The sequence below is a fragment of the Falco cherrug genome, chromosome 2 (genome assembly GCF_023634085.1).
Source record: "Falco cherrug isolate bFalChe1 chromosome 2, bFalChe1.pri, whole genome shotgun sequence".
Taxonomy (NCBI): domain Eukaryota; kingdom Metazoa; phylum Chordata; class Aves; order Falconiformes; family Falconidae; genus Falco; species Falco cherrug.
Window position 1 is genome coordinate 30,466,004 of NC_073698.1, and position 16,493 is coordinate 30,482,496.

Sequence of the window (16,493 nt, forward strand, 5' to 3'; positions counted from 1 at the left end):
TGATCAAAACCAGAGTCAACCTGTTGATACTGAAGGAGAAGTTATCAAGTAGAAGTAGTCTTGATGGACCTTGAAAAATGAAGACAGATAGCTTATCTTTATTGCTATAAACTGAAGGAGGACATTGAAAATACCAAAGGAGTAAGTTTGGAAACCGATATTTACAGTAGTGTAGCACTTTGACTAGATAACAAGCATGGCAAGACTGCATTTGTCAAAGCAAAAGAAAAACATTTTCTAATAAAGAGATGATCTATGGAAAACCTGGATGAAAAATCTAATCATCTGACAGAGAAGAAAGACCATCCTTAAAGGGTTGGAAAAAATTCCCCAAACTCAGATTTAGCCTAGATTTTATGACTTAAAACAAATGACAGAATGATGGTGTCATTCATAGGGATGCAGAGAGGGCCTCAAACTAAATATAAAAAAAACTATTAATGAAAAAGATCAATAGCTGTAACTGGGAATAAAGAACTTACGGCACTACTGAAGAAAATTTCATGCATTAGATCTGCTTAGGAGAGGAAAAGACGATGGGAGGAGTTATATGAAACACATAAAACATTGTTTTTCCTATAAATACTGTGAAATGAGAAAATTCTTTCATGTCACATTTATTACTAACTTATTACAGCTATCTATGCTACCACATTTTGACTTTCAAGGGTTGAAGAAAAACAATGTTTGTGATGTTATAATATGATGGGTGTCTCATTGAACATAAGCAAAAACATGCTACATCCAGCTTGAAGACAGGACAGCCATGATACAAGCCAAGTGCAAAGAGCAGCAGAGAAACAGATCTCACAACTTAGAACTAACATGCTGAATGTTCAGGCATGTTCCTTTGCTCTTCCTTCTTAGTGCACAGAACAAGGGCTATCACCTTGGTTTGCCATTGAAGGACTCTGTTGCTGTAGTTTGGTATTCTGGCTCTTGAAGTATTCCCAAGCCCACACAATGTGTAGCTGTGTACCAAAAGCCCACTCCCTACATTCCACAATACCAACTATTTCTCTTGGTATCTGCTTTCTTGCTGTTCTTCTAGTTCCAGTGACTTACGGCATCATGGCATGAATTAAACCATAGAATCAATCAGATCAGGTGCTCAACCATGGGGGTTAGCAGCAGTGAGTAGTGGAGAGCTGCTTACAGCAGGAGACAATTCTGAGTTCCTTTTCTTCCAAATATTATTTGTAGCAGCACTACTGCAGGCAGAACAGAGCTATGCCCAAACATGATCTCCCTCAAAGCAGTGGGGAGTTGCCATCACAGGGGTGGGAATCAGTCTCACCTCCATGATCTGTCTCTCAGTAGTGATGAGAGAAAAAACTGGATACATATAAAACATCTAGGGGATTCCTCATGCTCCACTCACTTCCCTCTCTTTTCTCCTCTGAAACTAGAACTCTCTTAGGCACTTCTTTTGATCTGGTTTGGGGCGAGGCAGGCATGGCCTCCCATGTCTGGGTTTTTTTGTAATCACCTGATCTCCTGCTCTTTTTCTTTCTTTTACCCAACTCAGTGCAAGTTAGAATTAATATGGCCAGTAGGATTAACAGGGGAAGACAGTAAACCATTGGGTCTAAACATTTTGAAACCAAAATATACTGATCAAGATTTTTTTTACACAAAATGAAACATCCAGAGTTCTCAAAATCTTGATTCATATTGAAAAATCTCAATTTTCATTTTAGATTGCAACATCTCAAAAAACAAAATCAGTATGTTTTGAAAGTAGAAGTTTGAAAATTCCCATCCTGTAACAAACATAACGAAACTGTGTTTTGAGCTCTGTTGAAGATGGTACATTTCAAAATCATCAAGTTCTGTGTTTGAACATGAAATTACGGCTTCTGCTTAGCACTAACTGCAGTTTAGCATACATAACCCACTGTCCTCTGTACTTAGTTGTAACTGTCATCTTGAATCCCCAATTTACACATACAATTCACAGGCAGTCACTGAGTCTTCTTCAAAGCATATACTCCCCTCCAACAGAAGGAAAAAAAAAGTAGAGAAAAACTTACTGAAAGTTTTACACTTAAATATATCATACCTTCAGTGCAATGAGAAACACCAGTAGCTATGCATTTGGTTCTCCTTTCAGGCATATTTTTGCCATCTATTTTCTGGGGTTTGGTTTTGTTTATTTTGTGTTTGGTTGGGGGTTTTTGTGTGGGTTTTTTTTTTAAATTGGACTCTACTCTGCTTTTGATCAGAGTTTTTGATTTCTTCTTTGGTCTTTAGCTTTCTTCAAATTGCTTCCATTTCATGCTGCCCTTTTGCCGACCAAAAAACCAGTCCTGTCCTCCTTAGTCTTTACTCACCAACTATTATCTGTGTCCTTGCTCCATGGGAGAGAATCTCTAATTGTCTTTACATACAAGTCCTCTAGATCTTTACAGCCCCTTAATAATTACTTGCAAATTCAATAACATTTCCAGTTCTTCCATTTTTCAGACCCCATTGAAAACATTCTTGTATTTGAATACCAGAAAGGAAATACAGCATCATAAAAAAGGGCATGGAGTTTATAATACCCCTTTTGTTACACAGGGAAAATACCTACATGTAGATTTTGCTCATTTGTATATAAAAATAGGAGTCATAGCAATGACTGTACCCATAGCTACAGGAAAAGAACTTCCTCCTTAAACCAAGCATATATGTTTGTAGTAATTTTGAGTGAATCCACTGACATATGATATGGGTAATTATTATTGATTAAGCACAAAGTACTTAAGTACAGTAAAATATGTAGTTCCTGCCTAAGACTATAGCTAATCAGCATGCATAATCAAATTCACTCATAATGCCAGCTCAGTTTAATTTAACCAAGTTACACTGACACAAGTATAAGTGTATATTTATTAACATTTCAATGTTCAACTCAGCAAGACAATTACGTGAGTAAATCAGTTTGGAATATCTACACAAATATTGGTGGTATAAACAGTTTTTATAGATCTATAAATTTCCGAAAGTTTATGGGTGAAAATACAGAGCAAGCCAGAGACACACTATTCTGAAAATAAAGAAAATAAACAAATTAAAACTCCCTACCTAATAGCAGTACAGAAGGACTCCAGGTTCACATGGTGAATTACCCAAGAATAGAAAATCCTTAATGGATGTATTGTATATATTTTCTAAAAAGAACTGAAGTCAATTGACATAAATCTAACTTCTTGATTCACCTTTTATGATTACTAGTTTGTCAACATCAGTAAAGACTAACTATTGAAAAAGTCAATCATTTCAATGTACTTACAGCTGAATTTTCTCATCATGTGACCAACTATCCACAAAGCCTCAGTGCCATTAAGAAGTTTTGAGGAATATAGTATTTGGTACTGCCAAAAAAACATAATTAAAAGAATGCATGTAAATTATATTAATTTTCTAATTAGAAATGTTTTATGATTATTTCATGTCTAAAGTACATTTGGGGGGAAAGTAGGACTTACATTATCCCAAAAGGCAGGTTCCAGCACAATCAATGATACACTGACAGAATTCACAGTAAGGAGTCACAGTAGGGTCCTGATCTTGCAACTGAACTTTCACAAAAAGAACCCTGCACTATTGCAGAATCTCCTTAATTTCAGTAGGGCCCTACCCACACATAATCAATTACAGAGTCCGCCTATGTGGGAGTAACAACAGTGAGAACAGGACCTGTTCCTCCACACACCTGCAAAAATATTGGGATTAAAAAAAAATTATTAGTAACATGCAGCAAAACCTACTGATAGCCTGTTTTATTACAGTATTTAGCACATAATAAAGGAGTTGCATATGTCTTTTAAGTTGCACATTATTTATAGGAATGTTCAGCTCCTTCTTTAAAGAATGTCATCTTAAAATTGCTTATGGATTTTACATGTACTGACAGCACATTATGGGAGCTTTTACTGATATATATTTGAAATACAAATTTTTACTTATTCTTTTCTAAAAATTAATTATCCTTCTTTCTTTGATCTATGATGCAAGGCACTTTTTAGTGCTTAAGCCTTCTTAAAATCTGTCCCACAACACCCATTTTGTGGACACAGCATAGGCCTGTGAATTGAGGTCTTCATGACCATGAAAGCATCTGACCACATATAGCAGCATCCAAGACCAAGATCTCCAAAAATACAGGATAAAAAGTAGTATAGTATTAGTCATTTTTTGACTAAACAGGGTCAGCTTTTTTAAACAAAAAATCCTTATGAAAATCAACTATAATTATTTGCTAAGTTTAAGCTCTTAATGAACACCATTTAAAACACAGGAAGCACACAACATAATGTTAAACAAGAATATACCACCTCTTTGCTGTTCACACAAGACTTAACATTCATGATTTGACCTTACTGTTCTTACTAAAAACATATCTATGTTGATCTTTAAAAGGAAAATATTATAAGTTTAAAGTTTTTATGTATTATAAACCACTTAAAAACAGGTTAGCCATAGGTTCCATGAAATAATATTTAACTGGTGACACTATGCAAGAGTACTGGTGATAAAGGTTATAAGAACCACCACTAGATCCTAGAAACATGCAGAAGACATTTCTTCATTCCTTTAATACAGACAGCGTTAGAGAAACAACGATATTTTTCTAAGAAGAAGCTGGGACCAAATGGAAGGATTTGAGAATCTAACAGAAGAACCAAAAGTTCCATATAAACGGAATGCAGTCTTTTTTTTTTTTTTTAATGACCAGTTGTTCTTTTACTGGCTTTAATTTCATGAAAGAACAGACATGAAAATAAGCAGAAAATGAAGAAAAGTATCACAGGTTATTGTTCCTTGCTGCCAGGTTGATGGTTTTCAACTGGGCAGGAGGACAAACAAAAAAATTTGAAATACACGTTACAGACTTTTATTATGACAAATTTCAAGGCAGTTGTCTTACAATATTGAATTAGAAGTGCTTCTTCTCATGTTACTGCTTTTATATTTTATGTTTCATATGCATGACTCTTAGGCTTCTGTTATTCTGAGAAATTCAACTGTTTCTAAAAAACAGTGCTACAGTGCTAAGTTCTGTTTATAAAGTGTTACAAATGTCTAACATTACACAGAAAATTTAAAAATATCAGACATCTGCCAAGTTAGTGTTGCCCACCTGAACCTGCAGAGTCAGTGAAAGAGTACCTCTGGCAAGTCTAATCTGCCCATTTCTCACTGACTGAGAAGAAAGGACAGCCCATAGTTGTCCTTTCAAGACAACTGTGATGCCCATAATCATGCAGCTACAGATTTAGCATTTCCCAAGTTGCAATGCAATATGGTAACTTGATGCAGCCCAATCCTAGTATTGTTTTCTGTCCCTGTGCTCACAACTTTCTTCACAAAGGAAGGTAACTGCAATACAATGCATGTTTCCTGCACTGCTCCAAGAGTGTAAGTTGTAGGATGGGTCAGGGACACATAGCTGCAGGCTAAATTACAGTCAGTTCCTGGGAAGAGCTGAAAACCCAGTTTTACAATTTTGACAGCTGAAGGAATAGCTCAGAGCTGACATCCAAACAGTCAAAGAAATGAAATACTGAAGCTGTCTCAGCAGTTCCCTTCTCTGACGTGGACAGGAGTAACATGCAGCTAATCCAGGCAGAGAAACTACTATAAAATGGAATGATTCACAAGTGGTTTGGGAGACTAGAAGGCCCTGGTAAACCCAAGTTTTTTTCATGACTAGCAGAAGTAATGAAGTCTAGTTACCAGATCAGCGTGCTCGTACGTGCCACCAGCACACTTGTGCTGTAATCCCAGGCTGACACTGCCCTGGGCTGGTTTCTTATTCCCTTCTAAAGAGATTTCCCTAAATTCCTGCAGAAAACACCAGCTTCTGACTTCTAGAAGAAGAGGCAGCTCACATTGTGGCTAGGTCTGAGCTACACATGCATTGACTGGCAGACCAACCAAGCATGCTGACTGGCACGTCAACAGGTTGAACAGAACAGAAAATTTCTGAGCCCATGTTGCAGCATTTTCTACCCCAGGGACATTAACTTGAGTAATTTCTTTACTACCAGCTGCTGAGCTTCACTCAAATTGTAGAAACTTGACTTTGTGACCTCTATTTCTGTATCAAATGCAGCTGAAATTAAGTGGTGGATTCAAAAGTTTTTAGGAGATAACACAATCCAATGTACCTTGATTTGTTCAGAAACTGGGCATGAAAGCACTGTAGCATAATCACTATAAAAATAACTATTGAATTTTATGTCACTTACTGTTTTCATTCAGGTGTCACCCACAAACTCAGCTATATCAAAACACAGATTTTTATGTGGTGATAGCATAAATGAATTCAGAGAACACAGAGACTGTTTCAATAACGAAACCGGCTTTGTTTTGCAACTGTGAATGGAGCCCTGCATATATGTTGCTTCATAAAGGTGAAAATTTAACAGAAATAAGATTTTGTATCTACATTTTGAACTTACCAAGACTGCAGTTGACTGCCCTTCATGGAGATGCCCGCTTCTCTTCCAGTTCCATGCTGTCTCTCCTAAGACTTAAGAGAAGTTCAGTGATACATAGTTCAGTGAAAGAGCAGTGACATTGTCTAATGAATCTATTCAGTATACCTGGACTTTTCTTTTTTTTGGTTTTTGGTTCATTGTGGATTGTGGGTTTTTTTAGAATAAGCATACTGATTTTTAAAGAATTATCTTAAAATCCTGATCCCACTCCCTGGATCCAGATCCTGATATCCCAATTTAGGGAATAATCTTTAATAATATGCAGGTCCTAGCTCCCTTTTTTTAAATGGCATCCACACTGCTCTGCTCACCCTTAGTATTGATCTAGCACTAAATTTTGACTTCTGGGTTTCTCACCAAAAAGGCATACTTGAAAACAGAGGGGTTTATTTGTCATGGATTCCAGGAACTGATGAAAGAAGGAAAGAAACTAAGAAAGTATAATGACCTCTCCAAAAACTCCACTACAAAGAAGACAGACAATGAATAGTCAGTGTGGAAAAGTTAATAGAAAACTGGACATTAGAGGAAAAGTTAGCAGGAAACAATGAGTATATGAAGAGTCAGAAAAGTGAATGGGATTTAACCAAAAAGGGGATGGAATAAAAGAAACAAAATTATCTTCTTAGCAGAGCAATGAGAATGGGCTTTTCAAAACCTTTTGGCATTGGCCTATCTCTCCTTCTATTAAAGTAAAAGAATCGTATGAATTCCAAAAATGCTTTAGGAAAACCTTTCACCACTTAACTTGAACCATTTAACTTTAAGCATATGGAGTATCTAAACTCTGCTTAGCTAAACAACTAAAGAGTGCTTAACTTTGAAAATAAATTTTAATCATCTTGTAATCATTCACTATGTGTGTAGTATCAAGCATGCATTCAAATCTGAGCCCCAACTCCTTACTCTGCTAACATGTAGGCTCACACTTCGGTGCTAGTCTGGATCCAGCCTATTGGTTATCAGATAGGCAAAGTCAAGTACAAGAAGCAAGAGACTAATTTGGATTCAAACTCTTTATCTCAAAAGCCATACTCACGCAAGCATCATGACTTACGTGCAAGATTAACTGTTTGATGAAGCAGAATGTAAACAGTTAAGGGCTTAAAGTTAATTCAAGAATCTCAAAAAAAAAGTTAATTCAAGGTCTCAAAAAGGAAACTGAAGAAAAAGTAGCTGAGAAAGAAAAAAGAAACAGATTGTTGAATCTGTATTAAAAATGACCTCTGGGTTATATCTCAATGCACTTTGCCTGAAAACTACCACTTCTTTCTGTCTTAAGTTTAAATCTTATTTTTAGTAACAAAAATAAGTATGATAAATAACCTTGGCAAAGGTTAAAATAGTTCAGTGGTTGATAACAGTACTGAAGTAATTCTTAACACAAGGTGTATTTCAGTTATTGGTGTAAAGGACTCACCATCTCTCCTGCCTATTTAAACACACTTGCACTTCCAAACCCATTTTGGTAAATAGCTGGCAGGGGGTTAATATCCCATATTCCCATCTCTCTGGTAACAAACATAGAGGTAGGAGAAAATGTGGAAATCATAAGCTGCTAGTAGGGTTCTGTCCCTTTTACTCCTTACTCAACAATACAGTTACTAAAGGAAAACAGAAACTGAGCCACTTTTTGAGATACCAAAAAAGTTCAGGGGCATCTCTCATCATGCTGTGAGCTTCTGATCATTGTGATCCTGAACTATGGATCATTTTATGCACCATTATTTTAAGCTGTCACCTACCTAAATGACCAGGAAGCCAGTATCAACACTCAACAACTATACTCGTACACACAGAACCCCCTGCTACCAATATTCCATCCTTCACCTATAGCTGCAAAAAAGGAAAACTCCCCGTTTTTAAGATGTATGCTTAATAAATCCATACATATAAGAAACGTTACTTAATGAAGGTAGGATGATAGAGTAAGATTAAAGACTTGATTAAGGCAGTGTTAAATTCAGTCACTTTTTCATAAAATGGTTAAATAAAATAATCTTTTGTTCTTCTCAGGAGAATTATGAGCATTACTAAAATTTTATAAATGTTTTCAAGCTCAGATTTCAAAATTGCCCAGAAATTGGGAAACTAGAGAAGCAAATGAACAACTTACATCAAGCTGTCTTAAAAGAAATAAATTGAACAGCATAAAACCAAACAAATTAGTACTAGCTAAAGCATTTCCAGATCCCTCACTCCTGCATTCATGTCAGTGGCATTTCATTTAAATTCAGGCATACATTCATGCAAAGTTTAAGCTTCAATGTTTCAAACAATTCCACATATCTGAATTTCACTCCTCTAAGTAGTGCTATTAATAAAACTACTCATGAACAGAGTTAAACACATGCGCAGGACTAAGGTTAAAGCAAGTAATAAAGAAATTAGCTCATGAATTCAGTGTATCACTAACAATTTTGAAAAGTCAAGGACAGCTAAGAAGATAGCAAAGCTTGAGAAATTAACAGCTGAAATACTGATGGAGGGAGAGAAATCAGGTTATGGTCCCAGCAACTACCCTACAAAAATCTAAGTTCAATACCTATTAAATAACAGAATCAATCATGGGAAGAAAAAAAAAAAAACAACATCCCCTCAATAACTTAATAGTCATGCCAGCCACGCTATTTTCTCACCATTTGATGAGTCCTCTTCAGTTCAAGGCTGAAGTTCATGGGTGCTGTGGAGAAGATGCACTTGGCAACTGTTCTGCTGTAATTAATCCACAAATAAAGAATGGGCTTCAGTTTTCACAGATACCAAGCCAGCACGTTTCACAACCATTAAATCCACAAAAATATTAAAATATTTAGAAGTAACAGGCCATTTTAGCAAAACCTTACCACAGATCCTAAGTTTCATAACGAATCTTTCTTAAATCCTCAGGGATGTCTTCATGATTATGAGTCAGGCCTATAGCTACGTTACAGTCAATACTGTAAGATCTGAATGAAATACAGTAAATCCAGTCTTTTGACTACACCATTTGCAGCATTTTAGAGGCTGCAAAAAAAATTAAATTGAAAGTTGGCTACTGAAAAATCAGGAGGCAGTCTACAGTAAAAAAAAACCACAAAGCTAAGTGTTTTTTTTCATCTGGAAGTTTATAGGAAATCTAATAAAGTAGATGCAAGTTGTAAGCCCCCACATACTTCTTGTATCTTTACTGCCTACAGAAGCATCCCTGGATCAGGTCTATACTGGCAAATTCAGAACTCTGTTTTCACTGTACAATAGTAAATGCTGTCCACTTCAGTCCTTTCTAGATTAAAACCTCTATCATTGCTAGCAGACTGAAACTGCAAAAGTAAAGAACTCCAAATCTTTTCTTTGTCAGGGTAAATCGGACTGAATGGCTACAGGAGGAAGTAGAAAACTCATAGATGAAAGAGTACATTCAACTAGAGTTACTATGTTATTAAACTTTAAACTTCAACTGATACCAAATTTACAGAGGAGATCTGAAGGGAGTCTTAGATGAATCTATAACAGGGATCTAGAAGGCTGGATGAGCATCAGGGGCAAGGGCAGGGCTCAAATTAGAAAAATAAATAGAAAAAATTTTGGAATTTCCACTGGCTGTATGTCCACATGCCATACAAACACAGAATACCAAAATAATACGTAGAAGTGTGGTTACTGAAAAAATTACTATAATTACTACATGTGGGTGTATCTTGCTGCCCTCCAACTGGTCTAACTTACCTAGGAACTGGACCAGATGAAGGGAATATAATAACATGCAAGCACTCAGGCAAGCCAAAGAATCTTACTAAAAAGTTACATGGTAATGACACAACGCCAGTTTTCATTACAACAAATTCCTCTAATCCCCATAGTTGTAAAATAAATCTTAGAAACACGTAGCAAGGTAATTTGTAAAGTAATGTGTGCCTGAGTCAGAAGACAGCCTCCAGCTTTCTAATCATCCCTGACTAGCGATTAGCTTCTGTGCCATTTTGGCAAATAAATGCCTTGCTTTGGTTTTGCCACCTCTCAACTGGACTTAGGCAATTCAGCATATCCAGGCACAAAGTCTGCTGCATATAGGAAACTCCAAGTACAGGAAGCTGAAGGGATGGCATCTCAGCAATGTGGGTTATTATACGTCCCTCTCTTCCCCTCTCTACTGATTTTCTCCAGAATTTTAAATTACAAATTCAGGGTCTCAAGATCCTCCACAGCCTAGATCCATGATTCCTAGAGAAGTGCCTACTAGGTCTCTAAACTGGATCCAGTTGTCAGCAGTTTCCCTGCTCTAACATAAAACAGCTTGTGCAACAAGAGAGAAAAAAAGCTGTCATGTCCAGTGACAGAACTTTCTCAGGGCTGATGCAAGCCCATAGGATGAATGTGCCTAGGAGCTAAGGGGTCATCAGAAACCTAACTGTATTTTGCTTGAAGAACAAAACACATTACTTTGACCTTGCCTCACTAACATAAATATGTAATACGTATATGGAAGAAAAGACAGATAAAATAAACTGAAAACATTCAGCCGAACATGCTCCTGGCAACAAGAGAACAGATAACATGACAAATGCTGGTCGTGTCACTTACTACAATGTAAGGAGATTCTCTGACATTATAATGACACTCTCTGATAAGAAGAATCTGTAACAGAGGACAGACACTACTAGATGATGTTCAGGTAGTGCTGTAATGAGAACTGTATGAGGAAAGGAGTCCATTCCAGAAACTGCAGCTTAACCTCATATTTGCTACTACAGCTGATAAGACTTCTACCATTCTGATGAGCCCAAGTTGTTTGGAATGGAAATTTGATCTAAAGAACTGACATCACTTTTGGTGAGGCTCAAAATCCCTTTCTCTCCCTTCTGTTCTCAGCTATGTTCCTGCTGTGGCTTTTTGGCTTCACTAGTCACTGAGGAAACAAACTGATGATCCTCTCCCAGATGCTACAGCCAGAGAATGCAATACCCACCTCGTGTTACATGGATTTTTAGACTATAGCAATTGTCTTTCTCACTTGTCTGATACCCAGTTAAATATTTACCCATTCTGATCCTTGAATTATTATAATTGTGCATTAACTTAGATATGAATGGAAGATGTAAATCAAGACTATTATATTAGGTTTATGTTTCATGCAGTCCTAAGTAATACTGAGAATAATGATTGTATAATATCGCTATTAGCTTCTTAAGTCTGAAATACAAGAGCATAATAATGAAGAGAACTACTCAGTGCGCTTACACTTAATAATACACATTTCAGTCTGTACAGGATTGGGAGCCTACATGCATTAAGTATGGAATCTGTGAGCAAGTATTAAAACAGTAGGGGATGTAAAAATTTGACTTTTGTTAGAAATCTTAATGAAACTTTAGGAATGACATCTGAAGGGACAATAGTGTGATTCATGTAAGAGAATACCATGTCCTGTCAAACAGAATGACATACTATCTTCTGTATCTTATATTACGGTTGGAAAAATGGGTGAAAAATAATAACTAGAATTATTTCAGGGCAAAACTATACATAATCTAAGTACAGAGAAGTGGTATTAGCAACATCATAATTTTATATTTTTCTTTACTGTTTTCATTGCTATTTCTACCGCAAAGTTCTCTTTTCACAGGCACATAACCTTCAGGAGAAAAAAATTATTAGACATTTACTATCATTGCTTTCAGTTGAAAGGCACACTTTTTGGAAAATTTTTAAAATAAGAGAAAAAATGTGAATACAGTGCAAATCATTCATATTTCCTCCTGTTTAACAAAAAGTTTTTTTTCATCTAGATAATTTTCACTGAGGACTTAGTTTAAAAAATTAGGAATCACTTTCTTTAGCAATACCAAACTTAAAATCCGAAGAAAATATAATAACATAAATGCATATTATCAGCTATGTGATTACTTACATGTTGGCTTGCACTACTTTTTCACTAAGGAGCCTCCAGAATTACATTCTTTCTGAGTAGCTGTAGTTTTCGTAGCCATGATCGTCTAAGCTTTTTGAGCCCAAAAGCTTGCTGTTTTCAACTATGTCAGTTGGTTAGGGGGAAAAAAGAGAGAGAGAAATTACCTCTCCCTTCAAAACTTGTTCTGCTTATATTTTTGTCAGTGCAGTTCTGGTAGGGAGCAGGGGAATCATGAAAAAGCTTTAGGCCCTGAGCCTGCTAACGTTCGTCTGCAAGTAGTCCAGCTGAGTTGAAGAGGACTAGCTCACAGATGTGAAGGTAAGATTTTGAAAGTCAGTGGGAACCGAGCTCCCAGGCTCGCATGATGTACTTTTGAAAATCTTGCCCAAAGTCATGGGAACAACAGCTCGCAGGTCTGAGGCCTCTGCTTTGCGACTGCTTTCCTTTCCCGTTTTTTAAAAGCGTGTCAGATACAAAAAAAAAAAAAAAAAAAAAAAAAAAAATCAAGCCACTGAAGTCAGAAACGCTGGAGAGCCGCGGGCAGGGATGCGTTGGGTCCCCACAAAGGCAGGGTCCGCGCAGCCCGCCCCGGGAAGGACCCTTCAGCAGTCAGAAGTCAAGTGCAGAGCGGCGGCTCGGGCGGCACCGCAGCCCGCCCGCCCGCCCCGGCGTTCGGCGGCTCGCAGCCTCCATCGCGGCTTCCCCGTCCGTGCGACGGGGCCAGGAGCGCTGCCCCAGCCATCAGGTACCTCACGGTCAGGCACAGCTCGGGGCGGAGGCGTGCGGCGTGAAAATGAAAGTTCACGTTTGCCCCGGAGCACGGCGAGCAGCCGAGGCGGGAGCGCTCTCGGAGTGGAACCCCGCTCCGTCAAGTTCCTCGGAGAGATATTTATTTTCAAATGACCAGTGTACGGCACTGCGGGCCCAATCTGCCCCGAGATGCGCCCACACGGCACCGCTCGGCTCCGCTCCGCCACAGGCTGTTCGCAAACCCGGGCGGGGGCGGGGAGAGGTGGCGGTTGGGGGGGTCGCCGGGCCGCTGCCGCCGCGGCGGGCGGGAGCCGGGCCGCTGCCGCGGAGCCGGTGCGGCGGAGCGCGTGAGGCGGCGGGAGGGGGAGGGGGAGCGGCGGCTGCCAGGGCGGGATCGGGCCCGCGGGCTGCCTCCGCGCCGTGTGGGCAAGCGCCGAGCGCTTCAAACCCTCCGGCTTCGGCGGGGTGCGCGGCTGGGGAGGGCGGCGGGGGGGCTGCAACCTGAGCGCTGCGGGAGCCGCGGGGGTCCTCGGAGGCGCAGGGGGGGGGCGGGGGGAAGGAGGCGCTCTTCATATTTTCCTCAGGTCCTCTGGCGCACATCCCCCTCCCCCCGCCGGCTTCCTCTCCCTACCTTCCCAAAACGCGGTGCACCCCCCCGCCGCCTTTACCTTGACAAGTCCGTGGGGCCGGCGGCGGTCTCGCTCCCCCTTTCTCTCCCACACACATCTCTAACGCGCCACCTCTCCCCCACGGGCCGGGACTCCGGGTGACATTTCTCCCTCTCCCTCTCTCTCTCTTCCCACCCCCCCCCCCCTCCTCCTCCTCCTCCTCCTCCCCCTCCCCCCCCCCCCCATTAGTGGCGGTTGGGTTGGTAGCGCGGGAGCGCGCGCTAGCGGGGAGGGCGTGGAGCGCGCGCAGGCTGCGAGCGGGAGGGGGGTGCAGCGGGGGGGGAGGGGCGGCATTGACAGCGAGCGCCGTGTCCGTAGCGCTGCCTCAGCCCGAGCGGCTCTCCCCCCGCGCGCGCCCCCCCTCCCTTCCCGGCATGCCCCAGGGCAGCGGGGCTGGCTCTAACGAATTTGAATGAAGAGCCCTGCTCTTTCGGCGCCATTTTCGAGTGATGCCCGATCGCATCGCTGCCGCGGGGGAGCTGCGGCTCGCGGGGCCGCCCGCCGCCGCACCGGCTGCCGTCAAAAGTCACCTCCCTCCGCCCCCCGCTCCTCTCCCCCTCACCGCCGCCACCACCGCCGCGCTTCGGAGCGGGTACCGGCACAGGCGGTAAGAGCCGGAGGAACCGGGCGCGGCTGGGGCAGAGGGAACTGGGCGGGCGGGGAAAGCCCGTCCTTCGGAAAACGGGGGTAACCTCTACCCCGCCGCCGGGAAAAGTCGCCTCGGGAGCCCGGCGGGCAGCGGGCGGGAGGCTGCCGGGGGCGGCTGCAGGTCTCGCCGCTGGCTCCCGGGATGATCTGTCACTCGGTTCCCTCAGCCTCAGAGGGTGGGAGCGGGCGGGAGCGGCTGCCTCCTCCGGCAGGTAACCCCGCTCCCCCGGGGCGGCGTCGGGCGGCGTCTGGCCTGGGCGGGGATCCCGGGAGCCCCGCTCGCACCCCCGGCGGCCCGCCCCGGGGAGAGCGGCGCGGAGGCGGGCGGGGGGGCGCGGGGCGGGCGGGAGGTGCGGGACAGCCGGAGCGGAGGGTCGCGCCGCGGCCCCGGTGTGCGCCCCGCTCTCCCGTGACATGACATGACAGGCTCTCGTCTGATCTCCCCCCGCGAATCCATCCCTCCGGCCTTCCCCCCAGCCTCTCCGCCGTGGAAATTTCGGGGCAGCGCTCGGGACACGGCGGCTCCTGCTTCCCGGCTCTGCAGCAGCAGCCAGGATGACTTCCCCACTTACATGCACATCTCCCTCGCTCGCCCGCCCCGCCACCCCCTACCCCGCCTCCTCCTTCCTCTCTCCCCGTGTTTTCGTAAGCCGGATTAATGCCCCTTCGCTCTTTCTCCTCTCCCTACTTCCCCCCCCCCCCCCCCCAAATAAGAGGACAACCTTCGCCTTTTTTCTCTGTTTCCGTGTTAGCAGATTAACTTCTCCGTTTAAGCGCTTTCTCCACCTCCCACTCAAGCGCTTAATTTCCCGTGTCACGATATCGGAGCTGCCTTTAGCAGAAACCTGGGTGACGGTTGTGCTGCCACATGCTATCACATTTATCATCTCTGTCCCTTTGGATATTAACGAAGGACCAAAGTGCTGCTCATGGCGTATTGCACTGGGGTATTTTCCCCCCCCCCGCCCCCCCCCCCCCCCCCTTAGCGTTAAAACGCGAGTTTCCTTCCTGAACGAGAGGGGGGAAAACATAATCCGAAGCCATTTGAATCGTGCCAGCTATTTGTAGGTGTTTTTCCTCTCCTCCCACACACCCCAAAAACGAGTAAATACCCTCCCCATGGAGAGCCTAGCCTAATACTGTGATCAGAGCTGGCCATTCACCTCTTCTTCTCCGCCTACAAAATTCTCTGTCTCTGTCACTCGGGTCGCTATTTGTCATTGGCTTAGCTATTTTTTGGTGGCTGTTTCTATGTCATTTCTCGGTGGCCAGCAGCTCTCGGTCTCTCGTAGCTGTAGAAGCGCGATCGTGCTTATTGTGATAGGCGCCGAAATCGTTCTCGCAGGCTATCCGCCGAGCGATTACCCCGCCGCACACACATAATACGTGACACGGTGCGTTTTTCTCCACGACGCCGTTTAACCCTCTCGGGGCTGGGTTTGGCGTGGGCGCTCGCGGTTCGGAGTTGCGCACACACACACAAACCAGACCGCTTTTTGTTGCGGCAGTTCCTCGGTGGGAGCGCAGGCAGGGATAACACCACGCAGCGGGGCAGGGAGCTCCATAGCAGCGCGGTAAGCTCCAGGCGCAGGCAGGCCAGCGGGCTCCTTCCCAGCTACAATTTCGAGCGTTACTTTTTATTCCTTTTCTTACTTTCCTCTTCACTTTCGGCCGGCCGACCGTTTTGGGTGGGTTGTTTTTTTGTTGGTTTTTTTTTTTTAGTGTTTTGGTTTGGTTGTTTTTGTGTGTGTGGTTTTTTTTTCCCGGAGGCAGGAAGGCGTATGGATATTTTCCCCGATGCCGTGTGGTCGGCGGGCGCTCGGGGCTGCCGTCGAGCTGGCGGGCGCGCAGGATGCGCAGCGAATGCAGCATCGGGCCCCGTTAAGGCGCCCGCTCAGCAGCGACTGGACCGGCTGCTGCCCCCCCTGGTTGCCTGCGGGGACGCGGTGCTGGGAGGTTGGACCGGGTCACAGCCTTCCACCGCTCCTCTCCCTCCCCCCTACCAACCCCCCCCCCCCCCCCCCCCGCACATCCCTCTGCGGCGTT

General features: G+C 43.0%; 2 long non-coding RNA genes across 15 annotated transcripts in view; one reads left to right on the forward strand and one right to left on the reverse strand.

The window, feature by feature from the left end:
- LOC102053087 (uncharacterized) overlaps positions 1 to 13,918 on the reverse strand; it is an 88,302-nt gene extending 74,384 nt beyond the window's left edge. For 12 of the 13 annotated variants that reach the window (XR_008731128.1, XR_008731127.1, XR_008731130.1 and 9 more), the window contains exons 1-6: positions 13,800 to 13,918; positions 12,382 to 12,502; positions 9,131 to 9,206; positions 6,453 to 6,523; positions 3,474 to 3,700; positions 3,278 to 3,359 (exon numbers count right to left, since the gene is read on the reverse strand). This is a non-coding gene — a long non-coding RNA (uncharacterized LOC102053087). The other variant, XR_008731134.1, reaches the window with a different exon arrangement.
- The window catches only part of LOC106631625 (uncharacterized), a 79,452-nt gene that overhangs the window by 36,959 nt on the left and 26,000 nt on the right, over positions 1 to 16,493 (forward strand). The window contains exon 3 of one of the 2 annotated variants that reach the window (XR_008731138.1): positions 11,343 to 12,375. The exons of the other annotated variant lie outside the window; for it this stretch is intronic. This is a non-coding gene — a long non-coding RNA (uncharacterized LOC106631625). Of the gene's footprint in view, positions 1 to 11,342; positions 12,376 to 16,493 lie in introns of those variants that run through there. 2 annotated transcript variants of the gene reach the window in all.